Genomic DNA, 13575 nt, shown 5'->3' with positions numbered 1-13575 from the left:
CAGCGGACTGACGGATTCAGTGACAGCGGGTCCTGTGTGTCCTCGATCACATCTAAGTTATGAACTGTGATTGGTAACAGATCCATCCTGCGTGTCAGAGACAAACAGGACCCGCCGACACTGAATCTGTCAGTCCCACTGATCTGACGGATTCAGGTCTCTGCGCATTATACAGCTGCTCTGTATACAGGATACAAAGCAGCTGTATCTCAAAAAGTTTAAATAATTTTTAATAAAAACTATTTAGAAAGTTGCACCAAACACACTGACTAACCTTTTTATAAAAAAAAAAAATTGACATTCACAGTTGTACATAGACTTTAAGTTAAGTAAACTAAAGCTAGTTATCTGTGCTAAAACATTGCTCCCTGAGTGCTGGTCCCGAGTTGCTGAACTCTCCTCCATATGAACAAATATCTTGAATAACTATAAAGATTCCTATGGAGAAGCCTATGCAAACTTCTAACCCCCTTTCCAGTAATGGCCTCGGAGATCAACACCTGGGCACAAAATTATAATAGAGAACATATCAGCAATAAAAAGCATTGGGCTATTATAAAATCTCTATACTAAATTCCAGATCCACTTCCAACATATTTCTAATTTTTATTGGATGCCCCTTTAAGAGTGAAATATTTCCAGATCCATGAAGAACTTTGGGATATTATTAATGTTTATTCTTCCCAAGTGTCTTTTTTTTGACACAATGTATCACTAAACAATGGACAAGTCAAAACTGGCAACCCTCTGTGAAATATACATCAAATGGGCACAAAGCCGCTCACCGGCTGCCTTCAGAAACCCCCCGACATAACTTCTGCAGATATTGTGCTTTAACCCAGTGCAGTCCATCGGATTTAACCTTTAAAGAGCAGGAAGATGTTATTATTTTAGCCTACAAGATCCCATCAGGCAGTGAATAGAAGCAATCAGACACGTTCCCCGCCTGGCAGAATGGCATCGCTCACAATCTCCCTGTGTCAGAGACTTGATGAGTTTTGCGGTGTAGCATTTTACTTTGACACAGCATGATTTTTCCGCCTTGTCGTAGTGATATTACTCTGCTATGTGTGAAGCTTATTTTCCTACCATGCTTTCTCTGACAATTCAGTGACAGCACCTCATAGCACGTATCTATTCAAATTAGCGGTGCAAGCGTCGAGTCTGGAAAAAATAAAGCCAATGAAAAAAACGATGAACCCCTTATAAAAACAAGGCAAGCTCTTTGTTACGTGATGTGCTGGAGCCGCTCCCGACAGCAAGAGATGCCGGCTTATTTCAGGAGTATCAGGCAGTACAGACTGTTCATAATCTACATGTTTTATGAATGTGTCCTAATATTAACCGTGCCGTCATCTCTTATCCATATCATCCGTATCGTCAAGCTACCATATGAATGCAACAGAAACCCCATTCACTTTGAGACCATCATACCAAGGCAGCTAGCCAGCATGGCCCGAGGCACACATAGAAATCACAGGGCACCATAGCATAAGTCAGAATTGAGCAACCCCCCCAAAACAAACCTACATATAATGCAACGCAGTGAGTGATCATGTATGCTGTGCTGCAGACTTTGTAATCAATGCTGGGAGGAAGAAGGGGGCTCCTTGGGGGCGGATCCACAGAAAATCACAAGACAGATAGCTATTCTTATTGGCCAGACACGTCTTATGGATTGTTTTGTGGGTGGGCACAGCACTGGACAACTGCAGAGGTCGAGGAAAATGTATTTGGCAATGCCAATGCCATAAGTGGGGGACAGGGCTGCTTCTAGCACTAGGCCCCCTTAGCTCACAGACCCCATTGCAGTTACATGGCCTGTCTTCATTGAAGGTGAACTACTGAGTAGGGGCTACATTGAGGGAGGCATTTCTATCTAGACCCTCAGCAGAATTTGTCTAAGACCTATGCTCAACTTTTTGCAGCATCCCCTGATGGCAGAAGTCTGAACAATGAAGGAGCTTCATAGTGATTGGGCCCCTAGTTGGCAGATCCTAAGATGCAGTCTAGGAATTGCATGTATTTTGCCTACATACCACTGTCTATATATTACTGCATTGCATCAAAGAAGAAGAGCGATGATGTGTAGTATGAAGGTGTTGTATTGTTCCACAGCTATTTTGCTTCCAAGAAAAATGTTTTAAAGAATTACAGATGTTGCATTGTCTTTGGTTGGATTCACATGAGCATGTTCGGTCCGTAAAGGACGGAACATATTTCGGCCGCAAGTCCCGGACCGAACACAGTGCAGGGAGCCGGGCTCCTAGCATCATAGTTATGTACGACTCTAGGAATCCCTGCCTCGCTGCAGGAAAACTGTCCCGTACTGTAATCATGTTTTCAGTATGTGATAGTAGTTCCACGGAGAGGCAGGGACTCCTAGCGTCGTACATAACTATGCCTGCACTGTGTTCGGTCCGGGACTTGCGGCCGAAATACGTTCCGTCCTTTACGGACCGAACATGCTCGTGTGAACGTAGCCTAAGGGTATGTGCACACACACTAATTACGGACGTAATTTGTTTTTGCCCCGAATTACGTCCGAAAATAGCGCCTCAATAGCGTTGACAAACATCTGCCCATTGAAAGCAATGGGCAGACGTTTTTCTGTTCACACGAGGCGTATATTTACGCGCCGCTGTCAAATGACGGCGCGTAAATAGACGCCCGCGTCAAAGAAGTGACCTGTCACTTCTTTGGCCGTAGTTGGAGCCGTTATTCATTGACTCCAATGATTAGCAGCGGCAATTACGTCCGTAATGGACGCGGCGTTCAAGCGCCTGCACATGCCGTTACGGCTGAAATTACGGGGATGTTTTCTTCAGGTGGAAACATCCCCGTAATTTCAGCCGTTACGGACGCTGTCGTGTGAACATACCCTAAGTGTTGCAGTGAAGCCTTCTTACATCTGTCATGCATCACTACAAGGGGCTCTGTCTCCGTTATCTGTCATAAAGAACACATCACACACTACATCAATATAAAGCACAGGGAATATACCGGCAGATGGTTGTCTGGGGTTGGTGCATTTGTTCTTCTCGGCTATATTACTATAATGGGTATTACTTCCAGGGGCGTCCTTGAGGGTGTGCAACATGTGAAGTTGCACAGGGGACATCAGCCATTCCTGCTAAAGGAATCTTAATATTAATTTAGTAGCAGTATAATATTTACAATGTATATCACTATTCAATTACTTACTGTATGGAGCATTTATTTGCTCACTGTATGTTGGTATTATTTGAGGACTGTATGGTGGTATTATTTGAGCACTGTACGGTAGTATTTGAGCACTGTATGGTGGTGTATGAGCACTGTATGTTGGTATTATTTGTGCACTGTATGTTGGAATTATTTTAGCACTGTATGTTTGTATTATTTGAGCACTGTATGTTGGTATTATTTGAGGACTGTATGGTGGTATAATTTGAGCACTGTACGGTAGTATTTGAGCACTGTATGGTGGTATATGAGCACTGTATGTTGGTATTATTTGTGCACTGTATGTTGGTATTATTTGAGCACTGTATTTTGGTTTTATTTGAGCACTGTATGTTGGTATTATTTGAGCACTTTATGTTGGTATTATTTATGCACTGTATGATGGTATTTGAGCTCTGTATGGTGGTATTATTTATGCACTGTATGGTGGTATTTGAGCACTGTATGTTGGTAGGATTTGAGCACTGTATGGTGGTATTATTTGAGCACTGTATGGTGGTATATGAGCCCTGTATGGTGTTATGATTTGAGCCCTGCATGGTGGTATTAGTTCAGCACTGTATGTTGGTATTATTTGAGCACTTTATGTTGGTATTATTTATGCACTGTATGATGGTATTTGAGCTCTGTATGGTGGTAGTATTTGAGCACTGTATGGTGGTATTATTTATGCACTGTATGGTGGTATTTGAGCACTGTATGGTGGTATTATTTATGCACTGTATGGTGGTATTTGAGCACTGTATGTTGGTAGGATTTGAGCACTGTATGGTGGTATTATTTATGCACTGTATGGTGGTATATGAGCCCTGTATGGTGGTATGATTTGAGCCCTGTATGGTGGTATTAGTTCAGCACTGTATGTTAGTATTATTTGAGCACTTTATCTTGGTATTATTTATGCACTGTATGATGGTATTTGAGCTCTGTATGGTGGTAGTATTTGAGCACTGTATGGTGGTATTATTTATGCACTGTATGGTGGTATTTGAGCACTGTATGGTGGTATTATTTATGCACTGTATGGTGGTATTTGAGCACTGTATGTTGGTAGGATTTGAGCACTGTATGGTGGTATTATTTGAGCACTGTATGGTGGAATTATTTGAGCACTGTATGGTGGTATTTGAACACTGTATGTTGGTAGGATTTGAGCACTGTGTGGTGGTTTTATTTGAGCACTGTATGGTGGTATTATTTATGCACTGTATGGTGGTATATGAGCCCTGTATGGTGGTATGATTTGAGCCCTGTATGGTGGTATTAGTTGAGCACTGTATGGTGATATTTACTTTTATGGAAGTCTTATCTGGTCACTGTAATGGCCACCGCTCTCCGCTGCTCTATACTTACCGGCTCCTGGCATCTTCTCCCACCTGGCCAGCACTGCCCTCTCCTCCAAGAGGTCTCCATCTGGTGGCCTCCCATGCCACCGACGATTTGCTCTGGGTCACAACAACTCTCCCTGGATATAAATGGTCCGCCCTTTCCTGTGCTCCTTGCCAGAGTATTTTGGTTCTTCCAAGCTTGTCTTGTGATAATCTTCTGTTTCGTTTTTTGGACTTCCTGTATTTGACTTCTGCTTTACCTTTTAAACATCCTTGTCTGTCGCTTGCCCTGAACTCTTGCTAGTGACCCATGATGAACCTTTGCCTTCTGCGCTGACCTTTTGCTAGTGACCCGTTACGAACCTTTGCTGCCTTCCCTGACCTTTGCTATACCTGACATACTCTCTATTGGGTTACGCCTGTTTACGTTGGCCGACACCAAGGGAGACTACTTAGTCTTTGCTCCCCTGTTTAGGCCAACGTCAAATCCCTTGGTGACAAAGCGGGTTCACACCACCCTTTGTTGTCCCTGTAACAGTTTTATTCCATGAGCCTTGTGACAGGCACATCTTGAATGGTACTGTAAATTAGGCATTATGTGGCATAGGTACTGTGTTTGTAAACTATATGACAGTACACTATATGGGGGGCACCATACGTTGGTACCGCACAGGGCTAACCCTGATTTTGTTTTACACTTGTTAAAGCTCTTCTAATGTTACAAGAAAAAATGCCTAGGCAGCTGTAGATCTAAATTAGATGTAAAGCAGACAAAAATGCAATACCTGCAGATTTTGGGTAAACTCCGTGAATGTACATTTTTTTTCTCTCCATGTTTGCTGACTGGGAGGGTTCTTCCTGTTGTGATGTAAGAGCTGTACTTTGTGCTCAGAGCCAATCAGATATCTCCTACCTTCTGTTCTCTTTTTTTTACATTTACAGGGACCCTGCAAGCAGAGGAAGGGACTACAGGCTGCTGGAAGATGAAGAATATGTCACTTTTTCCAAATAATATATATTAACTATGCTTTCTATAATCACTTGTAATATCGTTCCATAATAATTATAACTATAGGTATACCATAACGCTTAATTGACACAAAGAACTATACAATATGACATTGTATATTATATAAGCATGTGTATGAGATCTCCTCACAGAGCACAATCATGTCTTTATATTACAGTAAGTGGGATAGATCAGTATTATTCCTGCTTTTTTCTGTTTGCGGAGGGATTGCTTAAAGCTCCTGGGACCAAAGCAAAATCTGTAACATGACCCCACTACCTACCATGTGTCAGTAATAATGCTGGTGTCTTCTTGTGACCTTTGGGTCTCCTCTGGCACCAGGGCCACGGTGTAACTATTATCTCTGCACCCCCTATAGCTACAATTTCGTCTGTATCCCTATAAGGGCAGTTTTGTAGTTGAGCATCATGAATCAATGTACTATGGTATGGAAAGAATAGCAATTTATAGGAAAACATTTGTGTAGAGATTTTTTTAAATTTTATTTTAACAGCTTACCGGCCGTTACTGGTACCCATCACCCTACACAGTATATTTTTGTCTATAAAACTTTATATGGCACTGGTCAAATCTGTTAAACCTTGAAATGCTCTTTAAGTTTACGGCAGACAAGTATTGATTAGTATATGTGTGTGGTTCATCGGCCCCGTAAACAGGTTTTTCTGATATAACCAACATAAGGTATAAAAGAAAAAAATCTAAAAATTTCCTTGTTGAATGTTATGGATGAGTTGTACCCTGGAAACTACTTTTTGAACTCAATGACTGAACCTATAAAAATAATTCTCCAGAAGAACATGTGTCGGTCTCTTATCAGCAATCGTTCCACAACCAGGGTGGTCATAGATTTGCTTCTCCCTTATTAAAACAAAAGGGAAAAAACATCTCCCGATGGTCCAACACCACTTTTAAAATGAACTCCACTGACTTCTAAAAATCTTTTTAAGTCATTAAGTAATTTCCATACCAAATATAGAGCGATCACCACTGGACTGGGACAATGTTAATGGAATCTGAATTAAAAAATTGCATAAAAAATTATAACCCAGTGTTTGGTTATTACCTGGGGGCCACAACAGTTCTCAAATCCTTCCTATATCTTTAGACTCAGTTTTTATTTATATTTTATTGTCCGCTTTATTGTTTTTGAATGACTGATTCTTAAATCCATTAGAAAAGGGAAAACTTGCTTACAACATAATCTGATCTGAACAGTACTGAACCCCGCAGAGCTCCTTGATGGAGATGACAAGCTAATGGTGTCAGCAGTGCAATGAGCCAACGAGAACCAGCAGCCGATGTCACCCACCAGAGAGCAGAATTACTCTCGGATGACTCCTGAAGAGTAATAGAACAGATGTGACTTGTATCTTATCTCAATTGCACACAGCGCAGTTGCTCTCACCTGATGACTGTGGCCTGGTATTTTGGCTATTTAATGGTATCGTAGAGATTTAATGCTTCCTATAAATGGAAATCTCTTCATACACAGTTACACGTCCAAGTGTTGACACAGATATCCCTTTATATGCAGAAATTGTCGCCTGAAGAAAAGTGACAGCAAAGATGAGAAACTTGTTAGAAACTTGTCAATTTTCCTTTGCTTAAATTATTGAGACCCAATAATTGCCGGTGGTGGGGATAGCTACTTTGTAACTTAAAGAGGTTCCTGGGGAGATTTCTACTTGTTAGAAGGGTCACTTGGCAGATCATAATGTTTTTACCTTACGGAACCCCCATCGATCAGCTGTAATCTGTGAGGAAACCTGGCAGTAAGTGTTTAATTTCCCTGCAGCGCCACCACAGGAGAAATTAAGCATTGCATAGTACTCTTTCATATCAATGGATTGTCTGTTTAATACAGGTCAGGGCAGGTCCTCCAGAGAGAGAGAGAGAGAGAGAGACTTTCTGTGTAACCTCTGTTCACTCCAAGAGATGAGTATCCTGAACAGAGGACCCCCCTCTATTACCCCAAATTTCCAAATAGAGTGTATGAAAATGGATTTTCTAAACTGGAAAACCGTTTTAAGAAAATGTTTCTTAATTATAGGAAACCACAGTCGGACTAGGCCCACCAGAGGTTCTTCAGACTACTGTAATGGGCCCCAAAGGTTTATCAGAGGACAACCTCATTTGGAGGTGACTTTGGAGATATTCACTGGTCACTAGGATCTATTTCATATGGGATGATTCACAAATAACGCCTTCGATCTTATTGATGATATGTCCTGTGTGTGCGCAATGATAATAATAAAGTTGACCATGCAGTTAAAAGTAGACGTGTACATGTTCTGTATAGATGGAGGATGTAATTTGCGCCGGTGGTTCCAAAGTACTCCAGTCCATCACTGTCGGACACTATACGTATATAACTCTGCATATTACTGCTATGACTGTATAGCCACAGTATTGCAAAGCTTCGTAGCTTATATTTATTCATTCCTTCTGCTGAGGTGTCCTTAAATGACAATGAAAACCGCTGTCAAGATGACGGTCAGCTAAAATACCACGTCAAACAACCTCTTCGTAAATGCCCCCTCATAACACAGAGTTCACTGATTACCGGAGGACACCCTAATCGGAGCCCCTCTTTTGGCCATGATATGATATGCATTTAATATATATATATTAATAAGTGTCAGTTTGTATTCTATGCATCGGCAATCCATGGGTAACAAAAATTAGTTGTTCACCATCACAAACCACTAAGGAAGTTCTCCTCAGCGAAAGACCAACATTCATCTTCTAGGAGAATTGACCATTAGGACGTATCCAAACTGGACATAGTTCTCTTTCTGATAACTGATAGTAAAATTAAGTTTTGACTTGGATTCTAACTTTGACTTCTACAGACTGATAGGAGAAAACTTGCAGTAATAGTGGTAAGTGATGCAGGAAAGGTCGTGAGATAATATCCAGCAGATCTATGGGGCTTCGTTTTTCAGGCCATCAGATGAATTGAGACGACTTAGGAACGTTCTCTTATATATGACAAATTACCGGCACCATTATATCAGCTTTATGCAGAAAATATTGTTCAAATCACTAAAATGGGTTTTCATCTTGTGCTGCGATTTAAAACAGAAGAATGTGTTCTTTATGTATCATTTGTAAAATTGATCAATTTTTACAATTCATTTGATTGACGTTAACTTTTCTATGTGTCTCATTCTCAAAACTTTTTCCTAAGAATTCGAAATAGTGCAGATAATAATACTAAGACATCTCTAAGTATTATGTGTTCGTCATCATTTTCCATATTATTATTATGATCATTATGGTTACTAACTTATTGCTCAATTTTCTGTCCTGAGTATACAGAGAAGTATAGCTCCTACCTGGGAAATAACGATGCAAATACTTACTAATGGATTTTTCCAGGGGATAACATTAATATTCTATCACTTGAACCCCAAGTTATTTAACCACACATATCAGCAGAATCAAAGGCAGTACTAAGCACAGCGCCATTTATGTACGTGTGGCCGTGTCTGGTACTGCAGCTCAGCTATATTCTAGTGATTGGGGCCGAGCTGTATTACTAAACATGACACATGGAGAAGGAGGACGCATCCCAGACCTTAACATAATAGTATATCAAGAACCTTAAGTAGTTGGATCATTTCTACGTACCTTTACTGTCCGTGTGATCACTGGCGGGAGAACGATGATTAAGACTAGGATTGGGGAAAATTTAGTCCCACCTCTAAATGAGGAAGTTAGACTGAAGCACGGGCGTAATATCCGGAATGGGTAGGTCATAAAATAATACATTTTTTTATAAAGATTTATAATGGGGGGATACTAAATAGACTTTACAGGTTTTTTTTGCTTTTCATTTTTTTTTTAATACCTGTCAGATGACCCCTTTCAGATCCTTAATTTTTTTCATGGTTTAAATTAATAACATTGTTACCATCACTGGTTCTAGTACGTAAATATCCTAAACGTGAAATCTTCCTTTAAACAATGTTTATAAAATTCTAACACTGGAAAATCTAAAACTAAACTAAAAGGAGAGATGAAAATACACAATAATAAAATGTGTCAATAAAAAAGAAAAAAAAAAGTTGCATATGTTGCAAAGCGAAGCATTAGTCTTCAATATAAAACGAGTATTCAGCGCTGAATCAGCATTACCCTCTGCAGAAAACATGGAATAAGTCGCCGTAATGGAAAACATCTGTAGCTGGAATGAAAACCTTTGTGCTTGCAACAGAATTGTTTGTTGTATTGGAGATTTTTGTGCTGTTATTGGCTGATAGACAGTCGGGGTTGTCAGAGGAAATTTACAAAATCTAACGGGGTCAGAAATGTCATTTGATTGCATAAAATTTCTCTTCTCTATTAGTTTACAAATTGCTTCTTTTCATATGAATTGCCTGCCAGGTAAGCAGAAATTTAATTGGGAAATTCTAGATGTTGAGTGATGCTGAACATTGGAGTCACACGTAGGGGCAGGGTCGGTCATTCATTTTGGGATGTTACAACTTTTCTGTCACACCAAAGTGATTCCATTGTCAAAACATCATGGTAGGGGCTTCACATTGATAGAGGAATAGCTGGGGTGTGACGGGGGGGGGGGGGGCGTCATTGTCAATTCACATTTAGATTTTCCTGCTGGATATAAATTGTTTTTACAATACAAGAGTTTTCCAGTCCAAAAATCTTGGTTTTCTGAAATCCTCGTAAAACATTGACATTGTAGAGAAGCGGCTTCTTTTAAAACAGTTTTTCCAAAATCAAATTTTTCTTATTTTTTTGATCTTCTATAAGGAGAAGATTTGAAATGATCTATATACACCCACTCTAATATAACCAAATTCGGAGCACCCACCCTAAATTTACAGTAAGCGGTCCTGGTCTCTACCCACACCACACCATGGTACATGGAAAGGGTGGAAGCTGGTTGCCGATAGCTCTGTCTCATCCAGGAAAAACTGGACAGTCAGGAGAGAGAAAACCTCTATTGGTCCTAGTGATCATGTGACTGATCATTTGATCGCCCAAGTGCTTCTTACTGCAGGAGAGCCATAACTTTGTACTCATAACTAATAATCTGATCTGCAGCAACTGGCTATGGACTGAATAGCATCACCCCTTCATTATAGATAGACGCTGAATTGTTAGTCTCAGGACATTATAGTCATTAAAAAAAGAGTACCCCATTAATAAATTATTGATCTGTTTGTAATTTCTTACAAGTATTGTATTCCAAACCTTAAAAGGGTGTTCTGGGATTTTACATTCATAGCCTATCCTTAGGATAGGCCTTAAAGGGGTTTTTCCACCATGGACATTTATGACATATCCACAGGATATGTCAGATCGATGCGGGTCTCACCTCTGGGATCGGTAGCGACCCATCCCTGACACCCCCACTGAAAATCATAACAGGGGCAGTGGTGCTTGCTGGAGTGCCACAGCCCCTCTATTACAATATTGACACCTTAGCACACTTCAATGGGCTGAGCTGCAGTAAAGGGGCCCCAGGATCTCCAGCGATCACACATTCATAGCCTACCCTAAAGATCCCAGAATACCCCTTTAATTTTTAACCCAAATGAAAACAAAAATGCGGTTGCAACTCTGCAGCAGGAAAAGAACATGTGTTTAACCAAACTTCATTTGACATTTTATTTTCCATATATTAGGTCTGCTGATATTCTTTTTCATCTTTCTGTAACCAGTTCTTATTTTTTTTTCTTTTCTTCGACTCTCGGAGTTTGATGAATAACTCATCCTGCCTTTTTAATCTTCACACAATTCTGTAGCAGAGTCCTGTAATTTCAGGAGACCTTAGAACTCAACAGATTCCAAAAAATGAAATAACACATTGAACTAGTGTCCAATTAAAACTATGAAGTCATTGAAAAGTACAGCACTTATTTAGAAATAGGCTCGGAGAGGATTCTGCATCCATGTCATCGAGATGTCCAAAAATAGCTTCTCCTACAGACAAATTCAAGTTAGATGATAAAAAAGGACACATTCTAGTCACCAGGATGAAGAAGAGACGCCATTTACAGTTTGACCTAGTGTACATATGTTCATTGACTTGCAGTAACTGTCCATGGTGCTGAAATCTATTGCCTCTTGATACTGTAGAAGCATTGCCAGAATTTGGAACTGATGTAAACTACTAACCCTTAGACCTCATGCACAACACAATATGCAAATTATGGGAACCCTATGACACTCTTTATGATTGCACAAACTGCATCACTGATGTATCATGCGGGGAAGTATTTTTTCTGTGTGCCCCCTATTTGGAGTTCATTAGAATGCCATATTTGCTCAATTTGGTTCCATTTGAGTTTTGTATGGGTACTCGTCACCATATGGGCACCAAATGGGTACATTAATGCACCTTTATTTTAGGGAAGAAGAACTATTAACATAAGGTACTTAACAGTACCAATACAGTACTTAAAGTGTCCACTGCTGGACAACTGATAACCTATCCACTGGACCCCGCAGCATTAAGCCATACCGGCTGCCTCCGGGGACGTGATGTACATGCCGGAAACAGTTGGCTCTGGCGTACTGGTGCTTTCATATTTAAGTGAATAGGAGCACAGCTGCAGTTCGGCAGCACGGCTGCTATGCGATGTATGGAGCCAACTTCTTTCAGCTCCATGCAATGGAAAATTGGGCCATAACTTCCGGTGGCCGGAGGGGCTTGATGGTGCGGGGTCCGGGTGTCGGACCTGCACCGATAATATACTGATGATCTATCCGGTGGATAGATCATCAGTTGTTCAGTGCTGGAAAACCCCTTTAACAATACCAGATGAGTTCTGATTTTCAGTGTTCATTAAGTTTTTTGGTCATAACAACATTTTTGTTCATACAGTAGCACCCAAAGTGAGTGTAAAAGAAAACACTGTGCAAAAATACAGAGGTACTGAAAAGTCCATAAGATAACATTAGTGCCATATTAAGGATCTGTTTCACACAGAACAGGTATGGATCTGAAATATGGTCCATAATGGTAGACCTGAGTCTATGTCCCCATCGCCTCTGCATTGATATGTTTAATTAAAATATACGTCACTCCATATGAAACATAAAGTAGCCTCTCCCTTTCTTCACGACTAGTATAAGTGCTACTGTTATTATGATTATAAAAGTTGAAGTTTAGAAACTTTCGTTAATTCCTCAGAAGGATCTGGAAAAATTTTTAGACCAAGTCCCTCTCAGCCAAATTAGCGAAACACCTATCTTCCCTTCTCCGGCTCACCTGCAGTTCAACAGATCCATTCCCCAAGACAGAGTGCATTCTCATAAAGAATCATTAATCATCACACAAATAGTTTTAAACTAGATGGATTTTTTGGGTGACTGAGGAGGTTTGCAAAGTGAGAGACACTCTATTAAAAACTAAGAGATCAGGGTCCTGAAGGAGGGTCTCTTATTAATTCATTTAGTATTTTTTTTTATAGAGTATTTATAAAATAGGTTTTCGAAATCAGGCAACCCATTTAAAGTCAGACGTTTGAGTTTTTTTCTCTGTTCCTGCACCAGAGCCAAAAGCAAGGCAACAACAATAAATACATAAAGTGTATAAAAAAATTCTGTTCCATAAAAACTACATTTTAAAGGTTTTTTTTTCATGACAGACATTGAAGGCATATCACTAGGGTATGCCATCAATGTCTTGACAGCAGGGACTCTCGCCGGTCGCTAGGACTAAGTGGCAGCAGTGCTAGGAAAGAACTGTGCGACTTTGCATCCTAATGGATTTTCTAAGCTTTTTCCGAAGTCTCCTTGGTCTGAGCACTATAGTCAGTGGTCCACCATGTGGGATCCAGATCAAGCAGACCGGAGCCAACAAGAGACGTAGCAGCATGCACTTTCCGAGCGCCATTGTCACATCGTTCCAGTAATTGGCAGGGGTCACAGATGTCGGACCCCCTGTTGATCAAACTTATATGTGGCTGGCGAGCTTGAATTATCAGTTCTGGCTGCTGTTGTCTTTTAATGGTTAAA

This window comes from Rhinoderma darwinii, chromosome 9, assembly GCF_050947455.1.
Source record: "Rhinoderma darwinii isolate aRhiDar2 chromosome 9, aRhiDar2.hap1, whole genome shotgun sequence".
Taxonomy (NCBI): domain Eukaryota; kingdom Metazoa; phylum Chordata; class Amphibia; order Anura; family Rhinodermatidae; genus Rhinoderma; species Rhinoderma darwinii.
Note: the sequence above shows the minus strand (reverse complement) of the source record.